At 33.9% G+C, this 5,264-nt stretch overlaps 1 long non-coding RNA gene across 1 annotated transcript; it reads right to left on the bottom strand.

Moving 5' to 3' along the window:
* Positions 1-1,124: 1,124 nt before the first annotated feature.
* LOC145038979 (uncharacterized) lies at positions 1,125-1,560 on the bottom strand. The gene is made up of 3 exons (XR_013679665.1): positions 1,476-1,560; positions 1,286-1,352; positions 1,125-1,196 (listed from the first exon to the last, which is right to left on the bottom strand). It is a non-coding gene; the product is annotated as an uncharacterized LOC145038979 (long non-coding RNA).
* Positions 1,561-5,264: the final 3,704 nt, after the last annotated feature.

Genomic DNA, 5,264 nt, shown 5'->3' with positions numbered 1-5,264 from the left:
CTTTTACGACGCTCATTGCGCGTCGTAAAAGGCTCAAACGACGCGCAAATGCGCGTCAAGGAAGGCCCTGGCATAAAGAGAGACGACGCGCTTTTGCGTGTAGTCTATAGACGACGCGCATTTACGACACGCATTTATGACGCGCGTTTACGACACTCAATGCGTATCAAGGAAGGCCTTGTCATAAAGGAAGACAACACGCATTCGCATGTCGTAACCTTACGACGCACATGTTAATGACACGCAATGCGTATCAAGAAAGGCCATGTCATAAATGAAGATGACACACATTTTTGCGTATCGTAAATTTATATGTTTAAAAAAATAATTTATATATTTATTAATTTTTAAATTAAATTTTCATTTAATTTCTCATAATAGAAATAAAATACCATATACAAAAATACAATCCATTGCATAATATAAAATAAAATTTCATACTCAAAAAATAAAATAAATTGCACAAATTATAATGTCATATAAAGAATCATTCAAATGTTAAACAAAAATAATACATTGCTAACATGGATTATACATTCCTGTAAAACTAAAAAGTAATCATACAACTCTGTTTCTTACTGGATAGGAATGCCAAACATGATTACAAGTCTCCCTTAATCTTGATTACTCACCTGCTTAAGTAGAATGCTATTGTTGAGAAGGTTACCTAGCAACGAAGAAAAACACAACACCTCTCCCACAATCACAACATCATTTACAGAAAAAGGGTTGTCAATTACTTTAATTAAGACTTTCATTCAATCAAAAAAATATTAAATAAAAGGGTGAAAAAGATAACTTACTTTTGATAAGTTGATCTCCCTTAGAGCAAACACAGCTAAAGCATTGAACAAGACCCTAGGACCTTAACGTGTGGTGTGGTTTACAATTTTTTAAAGCACCTTCCCATGTGACTCTTAATTATGAGATTATTCTCCTCCCAAAACCTTTCCTTTTGCTTCTTCTTCTAATCGATGTTGCATGCACAAAATTCGTATCTAACCCGCGCCAATGGCGCGAGAAACTTCTACTAGTTTTATATATAAATATATATATATAAGATATAGTTTCATAATATAAAAAAAGTTAGTTATGTGTACCTTACTAGAACGTAAAAAGAATACTTGCTCATTAAAAAAGTGTGTTGAAACAGAATTCAGTGAGTACGAGCTCAATTTATAATCTCTTTGCATAGCCTGCAGAAAATAAGATAATGAATCAAAACCTTATAGTTATCCCTACATATCAACTTACTTGTTCAATAACATTTATTAGAAGAAATGACCTGAAGTAAATCAAACTGAACTCTCCTTTCCAATGTAACTTCTTTACTTTCCCTTGTACCATACTGTCTGCAACGCAAAACCAATATTAGAAAAATTCAGCATCATGAAGACCTTTCTTTATCTTAATATAAAAAAAGTTAGTTATGTTTACAGATATAACTAAGCATATGAATGGAGAAATGAACTAACCAAATATAAATGTATCTAGTCTAACAAGATTTCAATGCTGAAGTTTAGCAATAAGCATAACCTCATTTTTGAACTCTTGCAAACCTTGTCCAGAGATGCTTGACAACCTCTTCACTGCAATTTCTTTTCCTCCAGGAAGCTTAACCTATAATAAAGCACTTATAATTGGCTGTATTGCGACCTCTTGTGAAGAAAATTAAGTGAAAATAGGCCCAAAACCACCTTACCTAAAACCAGCTCAAAGTATGTGAAAAAGTTGATTACTTTAGTAAAGCTTATAGTTAACAGGGTATCAGGTAGGGAGTTTAAGCTTATGGGTTAGTGTGTACCTCAAGGATAAGTCAATATAAAGTCTCAAGAAGAAGGATAAAAAGGTAAATGTTGTGAAGGGTATATTGGTCAGAATGCTTTGAAGAAGGCCTCAAGGTCTGTGACTATGTCTCAGGGACATAATCAAAAGGATTTGGATTGCTTTTAGTGGTAACTATAAAAGTAAAAGAATAAGAATAAGCTCACTTAGGTGTAGACACATATATGAAATAGAAAGAGACAGGATCAGGTTTGTACACCTAGTAGGTCACCCTCACATTCTGCCCCCAATAGTTTCATGTCCAAATAGAAGGAAAAGTTCTTAAAAGTTACCGTGTTTCCATTTGTGTGAAGATATGTAGGATATTGGAATATATATATATATATATATATATATATATATATATATATATATATATATATATATATATATATATATATATATATATAGAGAGAGAGAGAGAGAGCGAGAGAGAGACTTACCCGGTCCTGATCCTTGATAAGCATAAGAAATGAGGAAATTTCAGGGTAGAGGACCGCATCGATATTCTCTGGTCGTTCAACTATTGAATACTTGACCGCAACAACAACCGTTGCCCTGGTGAATGCAGCAGGACTAGTTGTTCCCTCCTAAAAAATTTATATTAAGAACAATTACATTTTATTAATTAATTTAAAAAATATTAAAGGAGGTTAAATATATATATATATATATATATATATATATATATATATATATATATATATATATATATATATGTATACCTTGAGGGCAGGAACGAGTTTTGAAGGCTTGATGAGGGCAATTTTTCATAACACTTTTGGTCCCTGAATCGACTAAATTTATGAAAATGACCATTTTGCCCTTGTATACTTTATCGCTTCTGTCTTTAATGGTCACGGTGTATAATTATACCCCAACAGCAATCCATCTCTTTTCTCGAGAAACCCTAACCAGATTCAACCAAATCCTATATAAATCAAACCAACCCAAAATCAAAGTTAAAGATCTAACACCAAAATTCAAAACCAAATCAAAATGTGCCTTTGTTTCGTCAAGTCTTAAGAGGCTACTCAATCTGAACCAAAAAGCAGAACCTAAAACCAAATCCATGCTTTTTTAATTTTTGTAACTCCAAAAATAAAATAAAAAATAGAAAGCTAACCTGTTGCAGTTCCCTAGTTGAAAGCATTTCCAAGAGAAAAAGTTGTCAGCAGCACTCTCCTCGACTTTACAGAACTGCTAATCTGATATAACCACGACCCAACATATTAAACTGCAACTTATAAGAGTAAACTATGAGTTTAGCTTCCGAACGTGGAACTTTCATTAGCTCTAAGAAGATCTGTTACAAAATAGCAGATATTAAAATTTTAAATTTTGGTCCCCAACTTCACTGACATACTAATGATATAAATCCAGAAGACGGGTATTATGTACCTGTTCACAATTTCCAGAATTATCAGGTTCTCCTTCATATCCCTAAGAATATATATAAAACGTAAGTTATAGTATAAATAAAAGATGTGGGTATGTAATGTAATGTAGAAATGTAGAATGTAAATACGCCTTAATTATTTCGTGTTTCCTTCTGCAGTAGCACCACTTCCATTTAGCAACAGGTATGTCTCTTGTTTATCCTCCTTCTTGAACTTGGCAATAACATAAGTCCCATAAGAAGTTCTCCGCAGCATGGGTCAGAGTACGAATCTTCATATATCAATGCAAGTGAATCATCACGCCAGCTTATTCCTCTGCTGATATTGAAAAAAAATATGACTTTATGCCGAGGGAAAATAAAAAAGAAAAACTTACTCAAAGCGAAGATCAAGCATGTGAAAGATGTTTGGGTCTTCTTCACCTCCAGCAGCCTGTGTGTAAACTATGTCACGAGGAGAAACTTCTCCTTTGACATCACCTCCATCTTGTGTCTCCATCAGCAGCGTACCACAAATCAATCTGTTTGGGAAATCTTCCACATGGGACAGTAAAAGAGAAGGGTCTATGAAATGAAGTAAGTAAATCAATCCCTTGTGCAGCTTTGATTTCTTTATGATGAATGTATGCTCCCTGAATCAAACAACAAACAAACTCATAAAGACTCAACAAAACTAATGAATTTGAAAAACAATTGTCAAATTTAAAATGCCCAAAAAGGTTCAAACATATCCTCACCTTTACTCGGAGTTCCTTCATTAGGTGAGGAGTCAACAATGATCGGATTGTTGTATGAATTGACACCTGCACATGCACATGCATTATATTTTAAACAAGAAAATAGCGGCATTCGTTCATATATTTATTAATTATAGTATACAAACAAAAAGTAACTCGAATGTAGCAACAAAGTGTTTGCACTTACCTGAAAGCCACAAACAACAATTTCATCTCCTTCATGAAGCACACCATTAACCAAAACCACATCAGTGGTTGTTCCAAGGTCTTCTATCACTTTAACCTCCAATACCGCACACTACAAAGATTTTTCATTCCAAGAATCAGTAATCAGAACTCTCACAGATGGAATAAAGGTGGAATTGGAAAAAGGAGATATATATATATATATACACACACACACGCACACACCTGAATATCACTACTGTATGTAAGTTTTTCAATCATTGTCTTCTGAGCCCATTGGACAAGTAGCAACAACATCTCAGGTATGCCTTCACCACTGCTTTTCCCCAAAAAGCAAAGATTTTGTTCAAAGTTCAAAACCCAATATTCAAATGGTGTGTGAACAGTAGATCTCATAAAAAACTACCTGATAGCACTTGTGGGTACAATACTATAAGTATCCCCTCTGTCTTTGTTCTTGCTGTACAATTCGGTATTCAATCCTTGCTCCTTGAATTCTGTAATTATCTGAAGTCACAAAGCACAAATCATGAGAAAGCCAGCAAGAAAAGAAAATAGATGTTCGGTGTTGGCATCGATTATGTGAATTGCAGCACCCTGTTGGCCATTATGTCACAACATGTCAACTTTTCCATCCTTACCCATCTTATTACCTCCATCTTTACATAGCCAAAAGATGAAAGAAATTATTATCTTCACTCACTTGAGCATTTCATCAAACACCTCACGTGCACTCGATCATTTCACTTTAAATTAAAATAAAAACTGATAGAAATCCCACCAACAAGTAGATAACACAATCAGGTAAGTAAAGAGATGAATTTAGAAAAAATCATTCCTGGGAATGATGAAGTCAAATGCGATGATCAGAATTCATGGAAAGTAAATGAATAGATGTTGATATTGGAGTTTAAAAGAGAGTTGTACCTTGGAATGTTGAGCATAGATGAAAACAGATTGATATAGGAAGATGATAACATTTATTTGAAGGAGTCGATAATTCTTCCAGCCTTGATCACATGTCAATCGGAGTTGAGGGCTTTAAGAACAGGAATCGGACCATATTTTGTCTGACATTTGTGTGCATAATACTCGAAATTCAAAAACCCTAGATGTAT

Source organism: Lactuca saligna, chromosome 4 (genome assembly GCF_052625555.1).
Source record: "Lactuca saligna cultivar CGN05327 chromosome 4, ASM5262555v1, whole genome shotgun sequence".
NCBI classification, from domain to species: Eukaryota; Viridiplantae; Streptophyta; class Magnoliopsida; order Asterales; family Asteraceae; genus Lactuca; species Lactuca saligna.
The sequence above is the reverse complement of the archived record's forward strand: the minus strand, read 5'-3'. Positions and strand labels throughout refer to the sequence as shown.